Source organism: Ovis aries, chromosome 1 (assembly GCF_016772045.2).
Source record: "Ovis aries strain OAR_USU_Benz2616 breed Rambouillet chromosome 1, ARS-UI_Ramb_v3.0, whole genome shotgun sequence".
Taxonomy (NCBI): domain Eukaryota; kingdom Metazoa; phylum Chordata; class Mammalia; order Artiodactyla; family Bovidae; genus Ovis; species Ovis aries.
This window is the reverse complement of record NC_056054.1, coordinates 87948000-87975891: the sequence shown is the minus strand read 5'-3', so window position 1 is coordinate 87975891 and position 27892 is coordinate 87948000. Positions and strand designations below refer to the sequence as shown.

Sequence of the window (27892 nt, the reverse complement as noted above, 5' to 3'; positions counted from 1 at the left end):
AGATGGTTCTTAAGATGAATATAAATTTTCCTATTCAAAGAACAATCATGTTGGTTTAGACTACATTTGGAGGTCAATGTTAAGAAGTGGGGGCAGGAGTTATAATTCTAGAATACTCTGAAACTTTTTCTTACATAAATTAAAAGCACTCAATATGTAGTTAATATATTTTGTAAATTAAATTGCTCAAACTTTTCAAGATAACAGTAAATAGTTTTTAAAAGTACAATGAATAGAATATTTTATATTGACCTAGTCTATATAATTTTTTAAAAACTAAATTACAGTAAATTATTGTGTTTACTCTGTCCAACAGATACCAGAAGAGCCCCACATAAAGAACTGTAGAGCTGCACTGACCAGTAGAATGCTCTTTTTAAATTGCCTAGAACAATGAATACAGTGTTGATTATATTGCTGATGAGCAGTGATATGTCTGCCAACACATAGTTTCAGTTGACATTAAATAACATGTCTCTAGCAAATGCTTCATATACAAGAAACAGCTCTGAAGCTGGAGGATTCTCTTCAAATTGTGTGCAGTTGAAAAGGTATTGACCAAGAGATAAAGAAGAACATTAAAAATATCAAAGTATCATTTGACATTTTGATGATATTTAATCATCCAAAAACTAATCAGTACTGCTGATAAAGAAAGCCTAAATGGTTGTTTCCAATAAGCCAACTTATTATACTGTTCTCTTCTTTCAGTTAATTACTGGACTGTGTTTAATCATGATATGTATTAATGTTATCTTCTATGTACAACTTTATTTGTGAAAGTGTGTTTTGTACCAAAGGCTTTCATAGAAACTAGTCCATTATGTGTAAATAAGTGAAGTCTACACTGTGCCCAGATGAATGGTATTAAAGACAGACTTGCCTAAAAGAAATGTGCCTTGCTTGATTAAACATTCTTTTATTTTTTGATTCAAAAATGATAGATTTGCAAATTAGTCTTGTAGGTAGGTTCTAGCTAAGCTTAACTTTAAAAAATATATTAGTTCTTATTATATGTTTAAGTTATCTATCTTAATACTTTTCAACAGTTCATATATAATATACTCATTTAATTTAGTTTTTATGCTGTGTTTGATGTAGCGAGACAAAGCACATTCTTAAAAATATATTCGATCTACTGTTTTTAGAATTTCCTTAAAAATCATAGCTGTAAAATGCTTCTTGACTCATTTTCTATTTTTATATTCTTTTAGAAATGGAATTTTTCAGTTAAAAAAGAAAAGCAAAGTTTTATTTGGAAAAGTAACTTAGGACATCATGAAAATGATTTCCCATTTGGGGACATTTCACTTCTGTGCCATTATTAATGTATTTACTGTGACATTTCAGCAGAATGGTAGCTATTTGTATATTATTTAATAAGCCTTATAGAAAGTCAAACTGTGAACATTTAATATAAAGAAGACTCTTTTCATTTCTAAAATATGGTGACCAAATGCATAAAACTCCCATCTCCTGTTATTTAAATACATAAGAATGCTAAGTTAAGAGCACTTGTAGAATTTCAATTACTATCAAAATATTGTGGTAGGGAAGGCAAAATTATAATACTTTATGATGTCCCATAGAAGGAAAAACGGGTCATGGATTTCATTGTTAACGTATAAGCATCAGTAACTGAAGCAATCTTATGCCTACTAGCTGTAAAACAAACAGATAGAAGATACAATCCAGGTAACTTTCTTCTGAGGCAATGTCTACAATGATTTGCACAATCTGCTGGTAATTTCTGTGGTCAAAACTTTGAGACCAGATCACTCTGGGAAAAACTGAAGTAAAAAAATGACAACTATCTCAGATTTGAGCTATGTGCACCTCCAATCTGGATAATTTGTTTTTAAGATGAAAATACAGCCACCAAGGTGTTTTTGTTCTGTGTTAGCCCATGTAGTAGAGACACTGGCCCAGAGAATAGTCCATTTCCAACCACCTTAGTAACTCATAACCGATGATCACAGCCTGGTCATGTCAGCTATTGGGATGACTGAAACAAACCAATCAACTGTCCTAATAGGAGGTCTAAGACATGCAGATGTTTTGGTAAAGATCAATAGGTGTTACCAAAATAAGACACAGGAGCTACCTTTGTAAAATACCAATGACACAACCTTAAGCATTATAGTAGGTTTAATATCATATCCACATTATTATAGGCTACAGTTTCAAATAAAGACAAAACCTGTACTTTTAAGATCAAACCACAGAATGGTACCAGATGAAGAAACTGTCATAGCAAATATGTTTCACTAAATGGGGAGTAAAAATAGTATTACTCTAGATATTGGGAGACCAGAATTCTTACCCACTTTCTGCCTGTGGGACCCTAAATGCATCACGTACCATTGCCAGGCTTCAGTTTCCTAATTGCAAATGGATGTTCTGGGTTAATCTCAAAAGGCCTTTCCAGTCCCCAAATTCTCATTATATGCATTTGAAAAGTCTTGGAAGCAGACTTAAATACTCAGATTTTATTAGGTATTTTGAAAGAATGAATAAATTGAAATGAGATTTAAGTCTTGAAAGTGTCATAAATATATCATTCTTCAAGTTGCTTGTGAGAAAGGATATGGGGTTTTTTTTTTCTCCTCTAAGAATTGTCACTGGTCTCTAAATGGGATCATGAAAAAATTAAAAACTCACTCTGCAGAATGAAAACAGATTAATAAAGTACCTGGAAAGGAGGGGAGGTTATTTTTTTTAATTTAATTTGACATTTAAGGTGATTTGAAATCATATATGGAATGCTAAAACTGCAACAGAGCTTTATCATACTCAACATTATAACCATGTGAGTAGGAGAAGGTGGGAAAAGGTTGGAGGGATAGGAGTGTTTGCCTTACAATCTTGATCATTTCCACATAAGCCGCAGTTTGGTAGAGCAGGTGTCTCTGCGCTTTCATTTTGGCTCTACCAATAACTCTCATGTACCCTAGAAAAGTTCCTTTTACCTCTCTGAGCCCCAATTTCTTTTAGTAATCTGTACGTTTCTTTACATTTTTGAGTATTCTATATTGTTTTAGGATTGCTGTAATATACATGTCCATGTCGCTCCCTCCAATCACTTAGATGCCATATCTCTACTCATGGACTGAACAGACTGCAAATCCAAATGTTATTATTTCCAATATTGCTAATCGACCTCAGCAAGACGTAAGGCATGTAAATATTTTTATTTTGACCATGGTTTAATTATTATGATTTATCATTTCATCCTCTAATGTTGCTAATTATCTAAATGAAATGTCTGTTCAAGTGAACCTTATGAAAAAATTTTGTAGTTGAGTAAACACTTAGCAAATCAAAATTGAATATGTTCCCAGTGAACTGTAGCTGATTGTAAGGTGTGGTTTTGTCACATTTATAAGTTAATATCCTTTTGGCCCCAGAAACAATGGCTGTAATTTAAAATAATAGTCACAAAATTTTATAAATTTTTGTGAATACAAAAGAGGCTCGATAGAGCCATATTGTAATTAATTTTGCTCAGGAGTGCGAAACAAAATTCAGGGATAAACCAACGCTTCTGTTTGGCTTTAGTGGATGGTTGGGGAAATGAAAGGCTATAGGTTTTGCACAACATAGCTAAGAAATAAGTATACCCACTGTAAAAGAAGAGTATATTCTGGTTGGTGGTTTATGGTAGAAAGAGATTAGAATAGAAAGACGCTAAAATATGGACACTAGGGAAATTCTTTAAATGATAGTCCATTTGAATAATACAGAAATATTTTGTCATACTGAGATTATCTGTCCAAAAATATAGTCTTATATCCTTCCATTCAGAAAAGGGGGCAGTTTTTAAAGGCCTCTATCATAATAGGAAATGTATGTTTTGATTAGTGGACCAATTCATTAAAACATTTAATCTGATCATTTTGGTTACGAGAATCTGAATTTTCACTTTAGCTATAACTGAGTCTTATATGATTGTGTTAGTAATCTTTGTAAGAAGTAATTCAACCATTTTTTTAAAGTTGATAAAATTTGCTAAATGGTGGTTCTAGCATATTGTGTTAATAGTGTATCTTACAACAATCTGTGAACTGACCATATGGAAACAAACCATAGTAGTATCTCTTCTGGTAAAATGTTTCCATGGTGTGATCTCTTATACTGGGTTTGGGGTGGGGAGGTTACATATTTAGTTTATGTAAAACTAACTGTTGAACTGTTTTTCCTAAATGCCATAAAATTGTATGATTATAAACCAAATAGGAATATCCTATTAAAGGCACTGTATAGACTATTTTTGAAGTTATCCCATAAAATGACATAGTTTCTGTTAAAAAGTTTCTACACATACAAGGGAAAGCAAACAGTGTACGTATTATTTCTGTGTAATATGCTAAATGTTTTAATCCATTTTTTAATCTTATGCAGATAGAAAGTGATTTTGCAGATAAGAGTAACAAATACAACTACAGCACTTCAGTTTTTTCACAGAGAGGTCTCATGCATGTTCATTATCTTATAGTTTGCAAAGATCATTCACATATCTTATTTAACCTTTAAAATATCCTTATAAAATAATAATACTAGCTGAAGTTTAGAGATTAAACAACCAACGTTTAGAAAGATCGTGACTTGTCCACGATCATAAGGGCAGCAAATGATTTTGCATTTCACGTTCTTTACACTTTTCATTCTCTGTCAAGTTTTTTCTTTCCTACCAGTGCCATGATCTTTAAGACTTTAACTAAAATTTAATTCCAAATGATACACTGGGAAATTTCACAAGGCACTGTGGCTGTTATTGTCAGACCTTTCTAAATGCTTCTAAAATAGAGTCGCCCCACAGGGTGATAGCCAAACATTTTCCATCTAAAACATATTTAAGTCCCCATACTCTGACTACAGACATTAAATCCAGATGATATCAAAACGCTGGACTGAAAAATTATTTTCTCCACTGGTCTCCTTTCTAATTTCCTTTTTAAAAAGTCCATCATAATGACTGACTTATGAACAGTTCAAAGAAAGAATAATCAACCCAAGAAACTGCAGACATTCTAATTCAGAGAAAGCATACTCTAAGACCCACGATATTGTCCATTTTCAGCTTATTGTTTTTCCTCAAATGTGTTCTGTGATTAGGGGAGGACAGGGAATGGGGAGTGAGTAGAAAAACTGCCTTTCTTTTAAGAAAACCTCATTATTTCCTGTAACTGTTCAAAAAGAATTGATATCAAGTATTAGACAACAGGATTATTAACATTTAGCCATTGTTCAAATATATGGTAAAGTTGATACACATATTTAAAAATTCACTGAAGTAATTTCCTGGATAAAATTAAAATCTGATGACTTCTCAGTTCAAATATGAAGAACATTCATGTGTTAATCAATGCCATAATGCTACATTTTAATTCTTTTTTCAAATAACAGAGAGACACTAGAATTGCTTTCCCTTGTAAATCAACAGTCTGTGATACATTCTGTACTTTTACTGACTAGCAATGAAGTGTTACTGTGAATAATTAAATGAAATATAAACTATAGCATATCAGAATTTAAAATTTTGTAACCTTAAGTTTAGTTCTCCTCCTCAAACAGATAAGTCAAACAAGTATTATTTTGTATGGAATGAAATAATAGTCATTCTTAAACAATGACATAATAAATAATGGAGTTCTGATAAAATGTAAGATCAAAACATTTTATATTTTTCTACATTTGTCTTCCTTTGACATTGAATTATGTTAATTTACCACATATTATTGTAAAGTTAAAATAAACTGTTATGCCATGTTCTGTAATGTTACTGACATAGTAATTTTGGGCCTTCTGTTAACTAAATAACAGTAAATACCTGTGAGTTAATTATGTGATATTTTCATCTGATTTCTTTTATAAATCTGTCATTGGATTTAAAGTGTTTTCATTGGAAATGTTATGTGCAGAATTCAATAAAATACCAAAAACTCCTAATACTCATATTAATAATTAGCTCCAGGTCCTTCTTCCTCCCCCTCTCCTTCCTTCCTTTTCTTTCTTTCTCTTTGTTTCATTTCTCTTTTCTTTTTCTTTTTTTTTCAAAATAGGAAACACCAAAGCTGAGCTATTGCCAGCGGTTCAAGTGCCAGCTACCTTTGGACAGCTCTGCACACTGTCCTCTCACGTGACTGTAGTGACACTCCCGTGCATTATGCTCAGCAAGTCTTTTGAATGCCAACATTGTTTAGGTCTCCTTTATTGCTGCCAACTGTACACTGATGGGGGCCCAGAAACATCTGAAGGGAGAAAAAAAAATGTCATGTCTGTGCCTTGGCACAGTCTTCAGTTACATGAGAACAAGGTGAGAAAGCAAATGTACATCGTTTCATCCAAAATATATATTAAGCATCAATTATGTGCACCCCCTGTTCAAAGCACTATGAGAGGATGTAAATGTGAATAAGAAGGTGAGCCTGCTCTCAGAGAACTTGGAGTCTAGTGGGTAATGTATTCCTGCTTTTATAGGTTAGGATTCTCATTATTTAGATCTAGAACTGTCGAGTGTTAAATAAGATCGTTTTGTTTTCCATAAGTATGTAAGTTTCATGTATGTAAGTCCAATATTTTTTCCACCATGACGCACTATAATTTCTCTGAATCAGCATTTGTATACCCATTGTTCTTATTTTGTACTTAGCCATGTTGATCCTGAATCTTTCTTCTAATAGCAGCTAGTTATTCAAATGTGTTTGTGCTTTTGGAATGGCAACAAATGCTACATCACCAATACAGAGGCCCTCTTGTTTCCATTTGAAATTTTACTTTGTCTTAAAAAAAAATTACAGATTTATGCTGTCTTACACATGTAGTAGTTAGCTATTAGAGAAAAGAACAAAACATATTTTTCTGAGTCTCCAGCAGATACGAGAAATAGCTGTTTTTAAGCTTTCTGGCCATGCAGCTTTGGTTGTGGACTCCATGAGCTGTAATTTGTTAAGTATTTCATGTTAAGAAGCCAGATCTTAAAAGTCTTTTGCAAACATTTACAGGATGAATTAAGAAATGCAGGTGGTTTCCAATGGATTACAGCCATCCTCTTTGAATCATGCCTTCATCCAGGAGAATTGTCACGTTTCTGGTGGACTTCGACAGAAACAAATTTGTGCATAGTTTTATAGCTGTACATCTCCTATGGATTAGGGCCCTCTCTTTTGTATTATAATGTTTATCAATACTGAGCCTTTCTCGCCCTTAACATCTATTTATCATTTCCTTATAAGTTCCATTAATCACAGCCCAAATGGGTTACATTATTTTGTTTTTAAAACAATCCTTCTTTGTTCACTCCAAATGATATCTGATAACTTGAGTCGTGGTAGAAAAAAAGGTAGGAGAAAAGGCCAAATGAAGAACTGAAACCCCTGGTGACAATACTGGCTTTTACAAGTTAAGGTCAGTGAAGTCATTGTTTTGGAAATGAAGCCGCAGAGAAGGAACAAAACAAAGAACCCAGAAATCTGATTTCAAAACACACAATTGACAGGGAAATGCGTATAACATGGCATAGTCCCTCACTCATGTCTGGTCCAGTTTGGGATAATAAATGCTTTTAGATGAAGATGAGGAACACAAATTGATTGACAGGCACTATCTCATTAAACCTTCACAATGTTAGCGAGGTGCAGCTGCCAGGTATTGCTAGTTTAATTTATACGCATTCTGCCAGCCATGAAAACCAGCAGTTATTTCCACATGATCTGAATCTACAAGCAATGATGGAAGTTACTCAGAGGACCTAAGAGGAATCCAGAAACTAAGCTAAAAGATGATAAATATGCCTATGTCTTTAGTTTTCTTTCATTCCTATAGAGAAGCTGGGGGACTCTGCAGAGGGAAATGCTTGTGTTGTCTTTTGATTTATGGTGACGGAGATGGACATAATTGGGAGAGAGAGGGAAGCGGCATTCATCATGCGGATGTAAAGTTTGAGGCAGAGTTAATTTTTGCCTTACAATTTCTGGAGGCAATTTATAAAGCTGTTTGAATTTTATGTGTCCTAATCTTGAGAAAGTAATGAGTTTGTGATTTTAATATGCTTCTCCCTCCAGGCACTTTCTGTGCCAGCGGGAATGCTCTACATTCTCAGTCAGGCCAAGCTCTCAATACGTGTAGCAGCCAAGAAGGAACCTGGCGCACGGTCCTGTATGCTTAGAATTAGCTCCACGGGGACTCTGCACAAGCCAGCCACACTCTCAGAATGCCTGGAGTATAAATTAATGGGGCCTTATAGCTGCACTGTGCTTTACAATATTTATAATACATACACACAGACGTATATTTGAAAGCATTTTGTGAAATCTGTACTCTAAAATGAGCAGAGAAGGTCACATCACATACTTGTTACAAATAAAGAAACTAGATACATAGTTACACAACTTGTGTAAATTCATGCCGTCAGTAAATTTCAGAAAGTGGCTAGAATCTAGGGTATCCTGACCCCTAAACCAAGGTTGTTTTTCACAACCATAATCCCTAGGCCTCACCATCCCTGCTATCCCAAGTTTTGGCTTCCTTAAGAAGTGAGGTAACTGAAGGTGTTGCCATCAGGTATCTTTTTTCTTTATTTATTTTTAATGGAAGAATAAATGCTTTACAGTATTGTGTTGGTTTCTGCCAAACATCAGCATGAATCAGCCATAGGTCTACATACGCCCTCTCCCTCTTGAACGTCCCCCACACTTCCCTCCATCACGGTATCTTGAAGAACAGGAAAAAGGCCTTCCCACTGTGTTTGTCTTGCTCAGCATTCAAGCTGGCAAGACGAGCCCTGCCTCAGCCTGCCTTTACCACCCAATTCTCTTGCCTTAAAGTGAGACCCCAGAGAAATGGAATCCTAAATTCCGCAAACTGGCTCAGTCACCACTCCATGTATCTATTCATTTATTATTCAAGGATAGTTACTGACTACCAGTCAGTAACACACACAGCACAACCCCTGATATGCCATTTCCCTGTCACTTCAGTGGAAAATTGTTCCAATCTCTTGAGCTCCAGTCATCTTATTCAACCCCCTCCTGACTTGCCTTCATCAAATATTAACTGTCTTGGCTCTGTCCTTGATATCTCCCCAGCCCAGAATCTGGAGAGATTTGATTAGTATATAAAAGTTTCCTGGACCATAAATCCATCTTCAGCCTTATTTTCCCCATTCCATTCAAAGCCAAATTTTTTTTTTAAAGAAATTGTCTTTACTCCTTCACCTCTCATTTATTTGACTTTCTACTCATGTCATCCCATTGTAATCTGGCTTCTATCTCCACCTCTCGCTGGATATTTCCTCACTACTAGTTTCCTTGTCATTCTTCTGTTCTCATCTTACTCAGCCTGTGTAGGGTTTGACCCGGTTGGTTTCTTCCTCTTTGTTGGTTTTTGTAGCACTACCCTTCTTTTCTTTGTCTCTATCACTGACTTATCTTCCTGTTGTTACTTCTTAAACGCTGCTGTTCCCCAAGGTTCTTTTTTTTCTGTCTTGACCTTTTCTTACAGTCTAAGCTTTCCCCAGGTAATATCAACCAATACTTTGGTTTTAACTACTTCCCCAAATCTTTATCTCCAGCTCAGACTTATGTGGGCTTCCCTGGTGGGTCAGATGGTAAAGAATCTGCCTTCAATGCAAGAGACCAGGGTTCAATCTCTGAGTCAGGAAGATCCCCTGGAGAAGGGAATGGCAACCCACTCCAGTATTCTTGCCTGTAGAATTCCATGGTGTGCTACAGTCCATGGAGTCACAGAGTCAGACACAACCGAGTGACTAACATTTTCAAATGTACGTACTGAATACTCTTCTTAGTGTACTCCAGGCATCTGTTTTCTCAGCCCACCATTTCCTACCTGCTCACATTCCATTCTTAGAATCCACAGTCTAGAAGGGACAGCACTAGAACCCACAGAAGCCCATCCTCTGTCCACATGTGGTCATCTAACCCAAAGTGAGCCAATCAGATTATCTCTCTCTGCAATTCATAACTGAGACTTGGAGATTTAGAGGTAGAAACAAGTAGGCAGAGATCTAAGTCATATGGAGTTGAGCCAAGGTCAGCCTCTTGACGACCCTAGATCCATGTAATCCATGTTCTGGTGAAGCAATGACTAAGCCTGCTAGAGAAGCTTAGAGAATGAAGCAGAAATGAAGCAGAACAACCACACTGCCTCGGTGAAAGATGAACAGTAGCTGCAGACAAATTTCTAGTATGTGGGATCCTCAACTCTACCTACCCCCTGCTGTTGAGATCAATGAGATTCTTCCATAACCTTCCAAAAAGTCAGGATTTTGTTAGCCAGCTTCACAGAATTTCCCGACCACATGGACAATTTATCTTTTGCATAACAATCTCCTCGCTAGAAACATCATATTGTTGTAGGAAGGGGGACCCCTTCCAGGGCCCAAAACTGGGCTCTTGTCTAACAGTCGGAAATGAATTGTCTGAGGAGACACATGTGCTGACAAAGCAAGAGATTTTATTGGGAAAGGGCACCCGGGTGGGGAGCAGTAGGGTAAGGGAACCCAGGAGGACTGCTCTGCCGCGTGGCTCACAGTCTCGGGTTTTATGGTGATGGGATTAGTTTCCGGGTGGTCTTTGATCAATCATTCTAATTCAGAGTCTTTCCTGGTGGCACACGCATTGCTCAGCCAAGATGGATGCTAGCGAGAGGGATTCTGGGAAGTGGACAGACATGCAATGTCTCCTTTAGACCTTTCCTGAACTCTTCCAGTTGGTGGTAGCTTATTAGTTCTGTATTCCTTACCAGAATCTCCTGTCATAAAACAACTCATGCAAATGTTTACTATGGTACCTGGCCAGGGTGAGCTGTTTCAGTGTGCTTCCCCTAACAGTATTAGGTGATCTTGAGACTATCCAAGGTACTTCAGACTCAACATGGCCAACCAGAATGACTCATTTCCTGCACTCAGCACCACATCCTCCCCTGTTATTTCTTATCTAAGAGAAAGGAACCATTTCTCCTTAATACTTACCGTTTAGAAATCTGGAAATCTTCTAATCTCAGACTTCTCTTTCTCACTCCTCGTGGCCAACAAATTCTTGAAACAACTTCCTTCCCCACCGCCTCCTCTGAATTGTTTCAATCTCTTGTCGTTTCTTGCCTATTTTCCTGCAGTAGCTTGGAAACTTTTGTACTGCAGCAAAAATGATCTATGTAAACCACAAATATGCTAGTGATTTTCCTGGCTAAAATACTTCAGTGACTCCTCCTTTATCCTTTTAGGATTAAGCCTAAACTTTTTAGTATGACATCTAAAGCCTTTCATAACCTAGCTCTGTTGACCCTTCTAACTTCATCCCTTGTTACTCTCCAATAGGTACGCTCTGTTCCAGTCACATTGAATTATTATGAATTCCTTGTATGTAACATGCTCTCTCTCCTACATACCTTCACATTTTCTTACTTCCTCTGTCCACACCTTTTTTTTCCTTTTTGCCCCCTTCTCCACCCATCCACATTTTTCTCCTCAGCTGGGTAATGGCTAACTATCTTTCAAGTTTAGATGATGTCTCCTCGAGGTAGACATCAGCTAAGTATCCCTCTGATGTATCCTAAATAGCCCTTTGTCAAAGAAAATATAACAAAATATAACTGTCTACTCTTCTGTCTCCTTTGCAAAACTGTGAGCAACATGAGCGCTGCCCTGGTCATTACTGTAATTATAATACAGTGCCCAGTTTATAGTGGAAGCTCAATAAACATTTGTTGAATAAATAGGACACCAAAAAGACATAACTTCTGCACTCGAAGACCTTATAGAAATAGTGAAAAATGAGAAAGCCTATGTATATGGAATGGTATCAAATTCTATACTAAGTAGACATGGGGTACTATGAGAAAGTTGAAAAGAATAATTGGCTCTGTCCAAGGACCTTCAGGAAATAAGACAGGCATTTCTACTTTCTCTTCAAGCCTGACTGCCTGTCTTATTTCCTGAAGGCTGTTGAGCCACTTGTAGCCAGTGCCAGCCTGCTTATCTTTCACAAGCTGCAAAAGCTGCTACATGTTGCTGTACCACAGTTTAAAGGCTCTCAATGCTAGATTCATAAAACAAATTTACTCCAAGGAAACTAGATAGCTGTCTTAGCAGTGGAAAACTAAAAAACTTTTCAAGCTATTGGAGTACTTAAAAATATTTTCGATTCAATAAAACCCCAAATATGTCTCACTCTTGGAAATTTTCCCTCTTAATTTTGAAACATATGAGTAGTGTTGAAGAAATTAATCTGTACTTTCAAGTTAACCACACTTACCTCATCCAGTTGCTGTTTTAGAAGATCTGTGTATTATTCCAGGAAACTCCAGGGTCCTTATTAGAAGCTTTTAGACTTAGAAACAGGAAATCAGATTGTATCTCCAATGTAAATTTAACCTCAGTATTTAAACATTTCCAGTAATTTTTAGGTTTCATCAAAGGATTACTTTAATTTCCAGTCCTTTGAAGTATTACACTTGGACAAAATTCTTGTGTTTAAATTGTACAGAATTTGCCTGTTGATATCTCTATAAATCCTCAGTCAAAATGACTCCCAGTCCAAAAATTTGCATACATTCTCTTATCCTTGTGGAATCTGTGAGAAATTAGCCTACAAGAGATATCAAACTTTCAGTTCAGTTCAGTTCAGTCGCTCAGTTGTGTCCGACTCTTTGCAACCCCATGAATCGCAGCACGCCAGGCCTCCCTGTCCATCACCAACTCCCAGAGTTCACTCAGACTCACGTCCGTCGAGTCAGTGATGCCATCTAGCCATCTCATCCTCTGTCCTCCCCTTCTTCTCCTGCCCCCATCCCTCCCAGCATCAAAGTCTTTTCCAATGAGTCAACTCTTCACATGTGGTGGCCAAAGTACTGGAATTTCAGCTTTAGCATCATTCCTTCCAAAGAACACCCAGGGTTGATCTCCTTCAGAATGGACTGGTTGGATCTCCTTGCAGTCCAAAGGACTCTCAAGAGTCTTCTCCAACACCACAGTTCAAAAGAATCAATTCTTCAATGCTCAGCTTTCTTCACAGTCCAACTCTCACATCCATACATGACTACTGGAAAAACCATAGCCTTGACTAGACAGACCTTAGTTGGCAAAGTAATGTCTCTGCATTTGAATAAGCTATCTAGGTTGGTCATAACTTTTCTTCCAAGGAGTAAGCGTCTTTTAATTTCATGGCTGCAATCACCATCTGAGATCATTATAATTCCCAAGAACCATTGACTAACGTAATATAAGATTTTGGTTACTGGTAATTTTAAGAAAACTTAACAAAATTTGAAAATATGGACTTTTCTACCTGCAATAAGAGGGGAAGAATATAGATTTATTAGAAAATAAAATACTGAGTCTAAAAGTTGCAAATGGCTCTTAATTCATATTAATCATTGCAATTCTTTCAGGTCTATTAAAAAGGAATTTAGGGAGCCAAAGAAGAAGGTATAATTAATGTCACCTAGTGACTTATTCAATTACAAACTATAAGGCTGCTACTGTAAACGGTTCCCACTATCTTAGAAGGAACGGAGCTCTTCTCCTTTAAGGATGGAAGCCATTATCAGATAAACCTCATTTCATTTTTCCCAGAAGTTATCTCCCAGCTGAGGAGACCTTAATCTGGAATCCTACTCTGTGGTTTTCTTTGAAAAGACTTTTAACATCCAATGCTGCTTAAAAACTTTGTATTTTGAAATATATATTCCTGTCCATCTATGCCGTATTTGTTCATCTCACATCTGAGTTGTTACTAGTTGATTGAATAGGCATCTGCAGTGGTTAAAGTTGCCACTAAAAAGCCAAACTCCCCTTAACTGGTATCAGTGCATCTTGATCTTTGGGCCTTTTTGAAAATGATGCAGACCCTGTTTAATAACCTAGGAGAAATGACTGTCTGCTGTAGGATACAAAACTGCCTTGCAGTAAAGGGGGATATTACGTGACTAGAAGCTTGAATCCAATTGAGACGTCTTTCCTAGTGAAATGAGCATACGGAGATGTCTTACCATGCTCTTTCGAATCATGGTCAGTCTAGAATTTAAAGTATATTTCCCGTTTCTTTTTCTAACATCACATTCCTTTGAAGATTGCCCATTCTCCAAAACGAAGCTCACAACTACTGGGATTTTTTAAATCACACAACTTGTAATTGTGAGTCACTGGCTGATTCATCTTATAAAGTCACTAAACCCCTCATCTTATAACACGGACCTTTAATTCCTCCACTGGTAATTCAGACTTGAGCTTGCAGCTGTTATATGTCACCATTGTTGTTAGTTGTTAAAAACATGTCAAGAGTTTTGTTTTGAGGTGTTGGGTTTTTTTTTTTTTGTTTGTCTGTTTAATGCAAGTTTAGACTGAAATAAGATATTGCCGGAAAGCAATGCTTTTAAGCAGGAGTTGAACTTTCAAATTACTATTTTAATAATTATGTCTTTATTTGGCTCAATTTCACTTGAGATTTGGTCCAACAGTCATCTCTTCAAAATATCCTGAATAAATCAAATACTGAAAAAAGAATCCTAAAAATGATGAGCTTTATCGAATTCTGAAAACACCTCGAGAAAAAAAAACCGCTAATAATCACACACTTGTAAAGCAAGAGAAAGCCCCTCACAAAATTCAGCCAGGCAAAAAGCCTAACAGTTGAACGTAGCTTTACCTGACTTTCTTTGTCAGAAAGGCCTCTGAGAAAAGGAGGCTTCAGGCTTCCATTGGTCACTCTCAATCTCTTTCCCTCATGAGGGCCCAGTTCTGTTATTATTGGGTAATTCCAGCTTTGTATCTGAATAGGAAATGGAAGAACCCTTTCCTCTAAACCCACACCTTGGTTCAAAGTGTCTTGGAAGAGCTGGTCTCAAAAATCTCACTATTTTGCTACCTACTGGTCTCCAGGTACCTGCAGCTTCAGCATCGCCTAAGAGGTTGTTAGAAATGCCAAATCTCAAGCTCTACCCAAACCTACTAAATTAGAATCTGAATTTTAATAAAATCCTCAAGCGATTCACATACCCATGAAAGTTTCAGAAGCAGTATTTATTATCAGTACTATATAATCTCACTGAGATATTGCACCTGTGAACTATCAGAACGGATAAACAGTATCTTCAGTCCAAATTAGACTTAAGCTAAACTAGTTCATCTTGTACCTATATAAATTTGTTGGTTTTTTTTTTAAGTCCAAAAGTAACTTGGCAAAGAACGAGTCTTATCATTATTGAATTCTAAGTATTGGAGAGCTACTACATTTTTCTGTTTAGAATCAGATTCTACTTTTCAATGAAGTCAAAACATTTTATTTTGTTACAAAACGAATCCTACCAAAGCTCTCCACCAAACCTGTCCCTCAAAGGCTGTTAATCCTTGGTAGAACCCATGTTTGGGCTAGTCTTGGACCTTGATAAACTAGTAAAACAGTAGTTCTCATTTATCAAATGCCAAGAACAAATGACAACAGCTTTATCAGGCATAGTTCTAAGCTGTTACCTATTTAACTTACTGAATCCTCAAAACCACCCTAAAACGTAGGTTCTATCATTATAATCCCTGTTTTAGAGATCAGGAAACTGAGGCATGAAGAGGTTGAATAATTTATCTCTGGTCATAAAATCACTCAGTGTCAGAGCTGGCATCTGAGGCCCCTTCCAGAGCCTAGACATCTAATCCTGAGGCTATAATACCACTGAACTCCAGGTGTATGTTATCTCTGCCCCTCACAACAGCTCTACAGTGTACATAGTGTGAGAACACCAAGATCTCATAGACTAGGATGTGATGAAGCCCTTGTGTTTCCCCCTGAGTTCATGCTACCTCCCGGCTCTTCCTAACAGGCTGGCCCAGGAGTTCAGTTCCCTCTGTCAACATAACAAAGATAAGAACACCTCATTTCATGCTTCCTCCCCTCCAGCCATATCCAACGTGTATTTTATATGAATCCAGCATGGTATATTTTCCAAAGGTGAGTTTGCAGCCCTGCCAACTGTGATCCTTCATGTTTACAAGTCAAACCCTGATCCTGAAAACAAACACAAATCTGATCACTCTGTAGGGCCTCCTTGCAGCCTCACTGGAAAGCCAGGTTTTAGTTATCATTAGTATTCTGGTCAGACAGGAAACCTCCCTTGAAGAGTTGCAGTGGAGGGGAATGAAGCTTTGCACACCATAGATAGTGATTTTATTAAAATGTAGAAAAATTGTTGAGAAACAGAGAAGTGATGGGTAGGAGGTTGCCATGGCAACTCAACCATCCCTCGGTTTTCAAACAGTGGGAAAGACCAAGGAATAGTAAATAAAGAAAAGGAAATAGAGGAAGTCTGGGTGACACGTGATCGCAAACGGAATGAGAGCTCAGATGGACGAGTTTCAAATCGAGTGATGAGCTGGGAAGCAGAACTGGGCTTCACAAGGTATTGCCCTTCCTCAGAGATTAAGGAACCTGGTGAAGGCAAATCTTAGTCATCAGCTTTGCAGTGTGGCTGAGCCATAGAGGCCACCAAACAATGTGGCTCTCGACTTATGGATAGACAACTCTCACAAGGAGGCAGGGATTCTCCTGGCATGCTCCTGGGAATTACCCACCATGATCTCTGTGTATATTTTAATATATTGCTTCTGGGATCAGTATTATTCATGCCCACCCCTCACTTTAGCATTGCTGATTGATTCTGGGCAGATCAAGAAATGTCAGGGCTGTTCAGAATGCTACCCATTCATACCTACTTTTTGTGACCCCGCAGACTATAGCCCACCAAAGCTCCTGTGTCCATGGAATTCTCCAGGCAAGAATACTGGAGTGGGTTGCCATTTCCTCCTCCAGGGGATCTTTCTGACCCAGGGATTGAACCCAGATCTCCTGCATTGCAGGCAGATTCTTTACCATATGAGGCACCAGGGAAGTTTCTATAATACCTTAGATGAATTCATATATAACAAATTCAAAATATTAAGGGAAACTAGGGTGAAAGGATAACCCTTATTCAGCACTTTACAGGACACCAAGTATACTTGCATTATCTCATTTGATACATGGGGGCAGCTTCAGCAAGCTGGGACTACCCAACCCTGCAGCAGCTCACAAAACCTGATGTGCAACTCAGACTGAAGTAAAGTAATTAAGCTCCCTTGCATGCAAGAATTTTCTGTCTCTCCTGGAGAATGGAATTAACGGTGATGGTTTACAGCATTTTCAGTACCTTGATCACACATTGTGACAGCTTGAACAATGCTCTATCCCCATTAATTAACACTTATGCTTTTGAAATTTGTCTGTCTGTCTGTGCGTGTGTGTGTGTGTGTGTGGTGAGAGAGAGAGAAAAGAGAGAGAGACACGTACATGCAGATACACACAGCACTTTACACTATTTCTGCTAATAGAGGAGAGTCATGCTGGAGATAAACAGAAGACTATCCAAAAATAAGTTTAGGACTTTGTAATGCATGACATAGGCTTCCCAGGTGGCTCAATGGTAAAGAATCTGCCTGCCAAGCAGGAAACACGATTCAACCCCTGGATCAGGAAGATCCCCTGGAGAAGGAAATGGCAACCCACCACAGCATTCTTGCCTGGGAAATCACATGGACAGAGGAGTTTGGCGGGCTGCAGTCCACAGGGTCACAAAGAGTCACACAATGAGCACAAGCACAAGTGCATGACATATATTGTAGTAGAGGCTACTAGCAGATATTTGAGATAATTTTAAAGTAAGACTGCATTTCCCTTCATGCCCTCTGCAAAAGATGGCTACAGGATGTTGGTTAGGAGGGAAAGCATTAGTCGCTCAGTCGTGTTGAACTCTTTGCGACCCCGTGGACTATAGCCCACCAGGCTCCTCTGTCCATGGGATTTTCCAGGCAAGAATACTGGAGCTGGTTGCCATTTCCTTCTCCAGGGGATCTTCCCGACACGAATCGAACCCGGGTCTCCCGCATTGCAGGCAGACTATTTACCATCTGAACTACCAGGAAAGTACAGGATTAGGAGGGAAGCAGGCAGGAATTAAAAACTGGCCCCAGATAATCCACTGATCACCTGGCAGAACATTGAGCCATAACGCATATATCTGGAGTACAGTATCAGCCCCTCCACTGGCCAGATCTCAAGAACAAGCCTCATAAGCCTTGGGCAGGGCTCAAGACAGCTGACATGGTGGCTGAAGGGAAAGCATTGCCAGAGAGAAACTGCCCTCCAGGCAGAGTCAGGGCCTCCTCAGACTGTAAAAACATGATGGACAAGAGGGAAGGTTCTAGGTGAGATAAAGGCACACTTGATCATCATGTTCCAGGATGCTCTTCCCCGAGAGCTGAACACTTGGGGAAGTAAGTTCAGTAAGGCCCACAGGCGTTCAACATGGTACGTATCAGGTCTTCATCCGGAGGACAGAACTGATGGCCTATGATGAACGGAGATTTAACTTTGGGACCAGGGACTAGGCTTGATCACTCAGAACTTTTGTGTGGCAGAAGCTTTATTATAGTGAAAAAGTACAGAGAAAGGTTCTGACAGACATCAGAAGGGGGCCAGAGAGTGCCCCACTCACTAGCCTTATTGAGGTCTTAACATACTTTTACCAAACCAACTTCCACAACATATATCTTAAATTAACAAGATTAGAACTAACAATAGGAAGGTCATACCAGGCCCACTCCCACAACATACCTCTTAAGATAACAAGATTAATCAGAAGGTTCCTGTTAAGAAGGAGAAACATGTCCTCAAGCAAGATATATTTGTTATTATATAATCATTAGTACAGAGCTTAAGGAAAAACATACCCTGGATCAAGATGAGTTGTTGTGTTGTATAATCATTAGCTCTGGGCTTAAAGAAAATAATGTCTAATGTGACTAAGAGGAAAAAAAGTAGAAAAAAAAAAAATGCTTGTCCATTTCCCCTCCTAGAGAGCCCCAGTCCCCTTTCTACTCCTTGGCGACCCTGGACTTCTTTTCAAACTATCTAAGAATTAACTCTCTCAGAACTAAGACTCAAGAAGGTAGACCATAAGTTTGAACTGTGCACCCCATCTTTTGCTTCTCTCAATATTCCTCACATTTCTTGCACTGGCAGTTGCAGCGGTGGGGGTGAGGGGCAGGATAGAAACTCATTAATTAGGTAGGCATGGTTGCAAAGTTAAATTGAAAGAAATCTGTGGTTTTGAATTATACATTTGCAGGTTCAGCTGGGGAAGTTGATGAAGAACACTGATATTCACAACTTCAAGTTATGAAGCCATAAGCAGTGGGTTTCCTGTACTAAGTCGACTATGAAATGGTTGAAATGATCCATTTATTTTTTTCTGTTTTCTTTCTTTAAACTTTTTATTTTGTATTGGGGTATAACTGATTAACAAACAAGGTTGTAATAGTTTCAGATGAACATCAAAGGGACTCAGCCATACATATACATGCATCAATTCTCCCCCAAACCTCCCTCCCATCCAGGCTGCCACATAACATTGAGCAGAGTTCCATTTGCTATACAGTAGGTCCTTGTTGGTTATCCATTTTAAGTATAGCAGTGTGTACATGTCTATCTCAAACTCCCTAACTATCCCTTCCCCTCCAGCAACCATAAATTAGCTCTCCTAGTCTGTGAGTCTGTTTCTGCTTTGTAAATAAGCTCATTTATATCATTAAATGATCCATTTCTACCAGACATAAAATGCTGCTTAAAATACTCCCTAGTCTTATCATCTCTCCCTACAAACACACACACACACACACACACACAATGTATTCTGTTATTTCCCAAATCTTTCCTTTCTCTTCCCTTTTATCTTTTGTTTAGTCCCACACAGTCTTTCACTTCCTCATCAGCTGCATTTATTAATCCAGGGCAAGTGTTTGAGCATATGACCAGCTAAATCTCAGGGATGCAACTGCCAAAGTGCTCCCTCCAAGATGGCATTAACTAACAGACTGCCAAAAAAAGCTCACAGTAACAATAACTGCTATTTACTGAGCACCTACTTACCATGTGCAAGGCACTGGGATAATAACTCTCATGCATTCAGATTCCTCAATAACTCCTTCAGTCCCTACATAGGCAACCATTTGGGAAGTGTCACTGTCCCTACGATAGAGGTGAGACCCTGAGCCGAAGAGGGGTGGGTGACTCACAGAACTCACAGAGCTGGTAAACAGAGTGGTTAGGGAAACAGGAACGGCTTTCCTCTGCCTCCCCAACGTTGAAGATCTCTCTGACGTTGTCCAAGCAATTTTCCTCAAGAATAAATGTTTCACAGTACATTGGTGGATGCCAGGGGCTGGTGGGGGAGGTGGAAAGGGGCAACGGGGACTTAGTGTTTAATGAGGACCAAGTTTCAGTTTTGCTTGCTCAGCTGCTTCAGTGGTGTCTGACTCTTTGCGACCGCATGGACTGTAGCCCACCAGGCTCCTCCATCCATGGGAGCTTACAGGCAATAATACTGGAGTGGGTTGCCTTTTGTTCTCAAGTTTCAGTTTAGGAAACTGAAAACTCAGGAGATGGATGATGCTGAAAGTTGCGCACAATGTGAATGTGCTTAGTGCGACTGAACTCTACAGTTAAAAATGGTCAAAATAGTGTTTTATATTATGTGACTTTTACCACAAAGAAAAAATTTTTTAAATAAATATTTCATATTAAAATGTTTTAACTGATTTAACATTTGGTTCATAATCAAGCTATTCTGTTTTGTGTCATGTTCGTTTTCTCGGTGATAGTTAACATATGCCCTCTCTCCATTTCTGCCACTAACATCCACTAACGTGAGCCTCTTAATACCTTGCCATCCGGCAGCCACTTGGCATCTTGCTCTGGTTCTCTTCCCTGATCTCAACTTTGCATGTTGGGAAGGAAGGCAGGACTGAATGAGCCAGCAGCTCGTCTCTTCCTTCAGTTCCGTGAAGGCTCTCCAGTTTCCGCTCTGACCTGTCTCTTCTCCAGACTCTGTCCTCTCATTCTCCTCGCCTTCCCTCATTCTTCAGTCTCTTTTTCCTTCAATAACCAAAAACTGCTTAGACCCTCAATAGTGCACTGTCCCGGAACCCCACGCAGGTGGTGCTCAAGGGTCACCACAGCTTTCAAGCAGCTTTCTCCCCAGGTCTCGCCCTCCTCATGGCTCCATCTTTTGGTTTCCGCAACACTGAGCTGCCTTGCTTCCCTCGATACTAATCACTCCTCGCTTATCCTCCTCGTGGTCCTTTTCATCTGCCTTGCCCTTCAGTGCTGCATCTCCAAGGTTCAGCTCAGTCCTCTTTTCTTCTCCTCCAATCTCTTCCTGGGTCATCAAATTCATTCCAGGGCTTTACTCTCTTTGGACTAACTCCCTAATCCATATCTCTATCCTTAGCCTCACTCTTAAGCTCCTCCACTTCCAACAGTCTGCCAGGAGCAGCCCCTGGAATGACTCATTGGCACTTCCAATCCCACCTGTCCAGGTAAAGCATTCACCATCTCTCACTGAATCAGCCCCTTCTGTCCTCCTTATTTCTAGGAAATACCACCTTCAGTTACCCAGCTGGAAAAGTACATCTTCCTCACCCATGGTATTCTACTAGTTTTAAAGTATGAAGATTCTCCTTACATCTCTCTCGTTACTACTCTATTCAAAAACCCTCAGGGGTCCTCTGCTGCCTGTTGATGAAGAGCCGGCTCTCACACTATCTCTGCATTTCATCTCCACTGGTAGCCCAAACTGATCCTTCTTACCATAGTGTGCTCCCACCAAACTAGCCACTACCCTCTTCTCAAACACATCTGAAGCCTTCCTGCCTCCCTGTTCTGACGCCTGCTGTTCCTGATACCTGCAACATCTCCTCCAACACATGTGAGGTCTTTCCCAATTCCCTTCAGTTCAGTCCAGTTCAGTTGCTCAGTTGTGTCCGACTCTGCGACCCCATGAAACACAGCATGCCAGGCCTCCCTGTCCATCACCAACTCCCGGAGTTTACCCAAACTCATATCCATTGAGTCAGTGATGCCATCCAACCATCTCATCCTCTCTTGTCCCCTTCTCCTCTTGCCTTCAATCTTTCCCAGCATCAGGGTCTTTTCAAATGAGTCAGCTCTTTGCATCAGGTGGCCAAACTTTTGGAGTTTCAGATTCAACATCAGTCCTTCCAAAGAACACTCAGGACTGGTGTCCTTTAGGATGGACTGGTTGGATCTCCTTGCAGTCCAAGGGACTCTCAAGAATCTTCTCCTTCACCACAGTTCAAAAGCATCAATGCTTCGGCGCTCAGCTTTCTTCACAGTCCAACTCTCACATCCATACATGACTACTAGAAAAACCATAGCCTTGACTAGACAGGCCTTTGTTGGCAAAGTAATGTCTCTGCTTTTTAATATGCTGTCTAGGTTGGTCATAACTTTCCTTCCAAGGAGTAAGCATCTTTTAATTTCATGGCTGCAATCATCATCTGCAGTGCTTTTGGAGCCCAGAAAAATAAAGTCTGACACCGTTTCGACTGTTTCCCCATCTATTTGCCATGAAGTGATGGGACCAGATGCCATGATCTTCATTTTCTGAATGTTGGGCTTTAAGCCAACTTTTTCACTCTCCTCTTTCACTTGTGTCAAGAGGCTCTTTAGTTCTTCTTCACTTTCTGCCATAAGGGTGTTGTCATCTGCATATCTGAGCTTATTGATATTTCTCCCAGCAATCTTGATTCCAACCGCCTTCCTGACAACTTAATGAGGCTTTTTAAATTTTTGAGGTATCTAGCATGTTCTGCTCTCTGTTGTTCCCCTCCATGGATCACAGCCTTGTTGTGGCGAGAGGACTTGAGCAACTGAGTGAAGCTATAAGCCATGCTGTGCAGGGCCACCCGAGATGGATGGGTCACAGTGAAGAGTTCCGGCAAAATGTGGTTCACTGGAGAAGACAGTGGCAACCCTCTCCAGCATTCTTGCCTGCAGAACCCCATGGACAGAGACATCACATTGCAGACAGAGGTCTGTACAGCCAAAGCTATGGTTTCTCCAGTAGTCGTGTACCGATGTGAGAGTTGGATTGTAAAGAAGGCTGAGTGCTCAAAAACTAATGCTTTCACATTGTGGGGCTGAAGAAGACTTTTGAGAGTCCCTTGGACAGCAGGGAGATCTAACCAGTCAATCCTAAAGGAAATCAACCCTGAATATTCCTGAATATTCAGTGGAAGGACTGATACTGAATAAAGCTAAAGCTCCAATACTTTGGCCACCTGATTCAAAGAGCCAGCTTATTGGAAAAGACTCTGATGCTGAGAAAGATTGAAGGCAAAAGGAGAAGGGGACAGCAGAGGATGAGATGATTGGCTATCCTCTGCAAGCAGTGAGATCTTTGGAATAATGGTCATAGCTTCCGAGCACTGCCACATATTTGTTTAACTGTTTAAACCTCTCAGCAACCCTGCAAAGTTGGCGCTGTAATTCCTGTTTCACAGATGAAGAAACTGAAACACAGACAGGTTCAACGGCATGTTTAAGTTCACAAAGCTAGAATGGAGGCACCCGGATTCTCACCCCAACCCTCTGGTTCCAAAGCCCATGCTCTGACCACAATGAAATGCAGATTCTAAATGCTGAGAGTTTACTCCTAGGTTTTAATGGCCAAAATAGCAAAACCACATCCTGGGCTGATCTTCACAGGTACGACCTGACATGCGCAGATGTGTATTTGATTGTGATTGTGATTTTGAGTGTATAAGCCATGCAGTGGGGGAGCAGGGTTGCATTCTGCAGTTTAGCTGGTGTTTGTATATCTGCTATTTCTTCTCCAACACAAGCTTCCAGAGAGGAGGCAGTACTCTCCATGATTTTATTCTGCCTCTGGAGTCTAATCTAGGGCTTATCATACAGTAGATGACCCACAATTTTAGAACTGAGTTGTATTTTCATGTGTAAAGTCAGTTCTCAAGCTACACACCTCCTTTAAAGCTTCTGTTGTTTGCCCCGACTTCTCCTAGCCTCCTGACGCACACCTACTCTCTCACAGAACAGGTGCAGTTCAGTAGAATGTAAGCAAATCAGCTATGAATGTCAAAACAGGATTTAATCAATTATTAATTTGGGAGAACCAGGAGAGCAAAAAGTAAATACCCCAATGAGGTCATGCTATGAAAAATGTGAAAGTCTCTTAGACCTAATATTTAATTTAGACTTACTGTCTGAGTTACTTCCCAGCTTCCCAGATGCAAGCCAGAGACCATCAGACAAGACTTGTGATGATACTCAGCAGCCATAGAAGCCCAATGCAAAGGCCAAAGAGGAACCACTCCCTTGGGACAAGTGCCCAGAGGGCAGAGGCTGCAAAGCTTCTCCAAAGAGACCAATTAGCTTAAGTGTAGGAACCAGAGAGCCTGAGCCCTGACATCTGGGTAAGTCAGCCTGCCAAGTCAGGGCTTGGTCTGATTCTGTAGGAGGCTGGGCTCTGAACCAGCATCAGCATCAGACTCTAACTTGCTCCATTCTCTCCAGGCCAGCCAGAAGGGAGATACAGCATGGAAACATTACCTAGGGCTGAGGCGAGAGGGCTGAGGCTGTAACAGTGTTTAGGTGTCAGGGCCACAGCGAAAGCCAAAGGGGAGAGCGAACAGAGGACGGAGGAGTGGAAAGGCAGTGAGGGAAACAGCTTCAGAGCATGAGTTTCCCGGCTCACTCAACTCACTTCACTTCCCCTGCTAGTTCTTGGCACCCATGTCATCTTAGCCACTGTCCCTGATCCCAAAAAACTGCCTTCCTATAGCCTCCCAGTGATTTCTCTCTCTCTCTCTCTCCCATGCTTCTGCCAAGGGACCTTCTTCCCTTGTTCCTCTGAGCCTCTAGACTCAGTTTCCTCTCCTCTGGTCCCTCTCTGAGAAGGATGTGTCCACTCCTTGCTCGGCATCCCAAATACATAAAGCAGACTCAGCTCCCAGGGCCAGGAAATCCATGGAGGTTTAGGATACAGAACAGAATCTCTTAGTTACTTAATGATGCTCCAACAGGGGACATCTCAGAGCCCAGTGGGAACAAGTTACCAAAGTGTCTCTTATAAGGCTGGGTCCAAACCTCCAGAAGGGCATCCACACCAACCAGACCCCACCTGGGATGCGGTGGCAGGGGGGGGAGGGGCGGGAGGGTGGTAGTGTGGGGAGAATCAAGGTCCAGGCAGGTCCTAATGTACCAATGCTCTATCACGGAGTTGATGGATGGTGATTGGTCCAGCTGCCTGCAGAGCTTGCTGATGAGCTGCTACCCAGGGAGGAAGTGCTGCCAGTGAGCACAGAGCAACTCTGCAACAGAAAAGGAAGTGGCAGGGAGATACTCCCACCTGCCAGTCAGTTGGGGCTGGAACCCCCGCCTCACTGAGCACACTACAGCCTCCCAAGTGGGTGCAAGTTACTTTAAGTGACACATTCTTCCCTACTCCTCACATTTTTTCCCCAGATCAAATCTGATATCAATGAGCATCCAGGACAGCCCTAAACCAACACCATTGACTTGGTCATTGAGAAAGGTCTAAGAAGAACTGGTACATGGCCCATTCATTTCATAGATTCTTGGGTGGTGGGGTGCAGGGTAGGCCTTCTCCATCCTCTGCAGTCCCTGGCTTCTGCAAGGCTGGTGCTGGTGATGGAGCCCCCACATCTTTGTGAGACTGCCCCCTCCACTGGTGGACAGTTCCCAAGCAGCTCAGAGTTGGTGAGCTCTAGCTGTGTGCCACACTCTGGCTTTCCAGGAGTGTGCCACAGCTGCTTTCCAGGAGTTCTCTAACTCTCCCAGGTAAGTACTGTTATGGTTCCCAGATTCAGATAATGAAGCTCTGGCTTACAGAAGAGGACTTCCTTGTCTAAAATCACAATAGCTCAAAAGTGGCCGGACCAAGACTCACACTCTGAGTTATTTACTAGAACAGGGTTGTGAACTATCATCCCTGCCTGGAGATCAGTGAAATTATGCAGGAGGAAAGGTGGAGGGAGGTGGGATCTGTGATGGTCTGGGGTGTATTTACCTTATTCAGAGGAGGCAGCTGCCACCCAAGTTCTATTTCTTGTTCCATGAGAGAATATGAACCTAGGTGATCAGATCTTCATATCTGAGGTTTTAAGTATAGATTTATAAACATAATCTCCCAATTGCATTTGGTTATTGACAAAAATTTTTTTTAAATTGTGGTGCAGGCCAACACTGAATAGGTCTCATAACCACATCTGAGAGCAGGCTCCTGATGGTGCTCACTGTAATGCTATTCTAAAGCCCAGGGTCTTGGCCACTGGGATTTGCTGTCTTCAAATGACTGTGTAGGTCTAGCTCTGGTGAACTGGAATTTTTCTTCTTGTTATTTCATCTATGGCCTCAGTTCTGACATCAGGAGCAGCAGGGATTCCAAATCACTCTTCCCCTATCCTCTTCACTAGACTAAATACCCCAGCCTTCTTAAGCATCCTCTTTTGGTTGGTTGGCAGGACCTTTGCCATGCTGACCCCAGATTCACCCTTGCTCACTCTCGTGACTCCCTAAATCCACTGCTTGGAACTGAGCCCTACCTTCCCTGAATGGTCTTTGTCATGTAGAGCAAGGCCGGCTCTCTGCCCCACCAAGATTCATCCAAGAATGGGACCCATAGTCACTTGCCTTCTTTGACGGTTGACAATTTGCCTCATGTTTAGTGAAGGGTTCCTAGCCCCTCTCCCTGGTGCTCATTGTCTCTCTTGTGGGGAGTGTCACCCTCAGCCACCAGCCCATCACCAGATGGCCCTGAACAATCACTCCAGTCCTTACAGGGACCGCCCCGGGGTTAGCCCTCTAACACCCATGGCTGTGAAATCCACGCTTGGCTAAACTTCCCTTCAGAGAAGAGAGCCCTTGGCACCAATAATCCAGCTCGCTGAGTTGTGAAACAAACCTCACCCTCCTCCATGCCTCTGTCCCAGTATTTGGGGGACTTTTCTATGACCCATTACGTTCAAAGATTCTCCCCATTGCCTGATACTCATTGTCCAAACATACCACGTGCAGACTAAAAGCCTGGCTGGAGTCACCATGGGTCAGAAGCCAAAGGGATGAGACAAAGGTGAAAACTCAGAGGGTCAGAGGGAACAAACCGTCCATACTTGACAGCTGTGGGCTTCACCATCTGCCACAATGAGGGGCCTCTTTTAGTTCCAGTCCTGCCTGCCAACTTCCCTTATGAAACGGGGAAATGTAGATCTGATGAGCCGAGCTGGAAACCGAGAAAAGCAAAGCAGCCTGTTTTCTGCTCTCACTCTGCCTCCTGGTTTTTCCCCGTGACCACTGAGGCTGGGACTGAGCAGAGCAGCTGGAGTCTCCCCTGAGCAGACCCACAGATGTCGTATCTCTGGCACAGACTCTCAGAAAGGTCCCAGCTGGGGAGGTTTCCTGGTGGCCAAGTGATCCCTCACAGCTGCTAGCCCAGCGATAAGGGATTCCAGCTGGTGCAGCAGGGTGACAAAGTACAGATCCAGGCTTTGTCCTTTGGCTATGGAACCTGTCTGCCCCAGTCACTAGACTCAGGATGTAATTTATCAGCAAGGTAACTATGGGGAACCTGAGCCTTTGGCCCATCAAACCACATTAGTAAAAGCAGATTTCTGAGATAGCATCACAAGCATCACCAAAGAGCATCAGCTTTTCACTGAGCAGAGAGCTCCTGAAGCTGCCCGTGCACCCTGCAAGTGCTTAGGCGTACGCACGGATGGGGGTTGCATACGGGGACACAGCACCACAGACGTTACTCATAGCACAATGGCATCAGGCTCATGCAGCGTCAGCGTCAGGAAAGACCATGAATTCTAACAGTCGTAGTAGCTGAACCCTCAGTCCAAACACAATCCTATGCAGAACCAAGGTCCAAGAGCAGCTGCTCAGGTGGAAACCTGGGTAGAGCCAGAACCATGCCAACTCAGACTCTCCCAACCTCTACCCAGGGG

The 27892-nt window shown here is 40.9% G+C and overlaps 1 protein-coding gene across 3 annotated transcripts in view; it reads left to right on the top strand.

Moving 5' to 3' along the window:
- The window catches only part of KCNA3 (potassium voltage-gated channel subfamily A member 3), a 28349-nt gene extending 16734 nt beyond the window's left edge, over positions 1–11615 (top strand). For 2 of the 3 annotated variants that reach the window (XM_004023666.5, XM_042252203.1), the window contains one exon: positions 317–5949. The gene's annotated coding sequence lies outside the window, so the exon portion shown is untranslated. Of the gene's footprint in view, positions 1–316; positions 5950–6062 lie in introns of those variants that run through there. The other variant, XM_060401436.1, reaches the window with a different exon arrangement.
- Positions 11616–27892: the final 16277 nt, after the last annotated feature.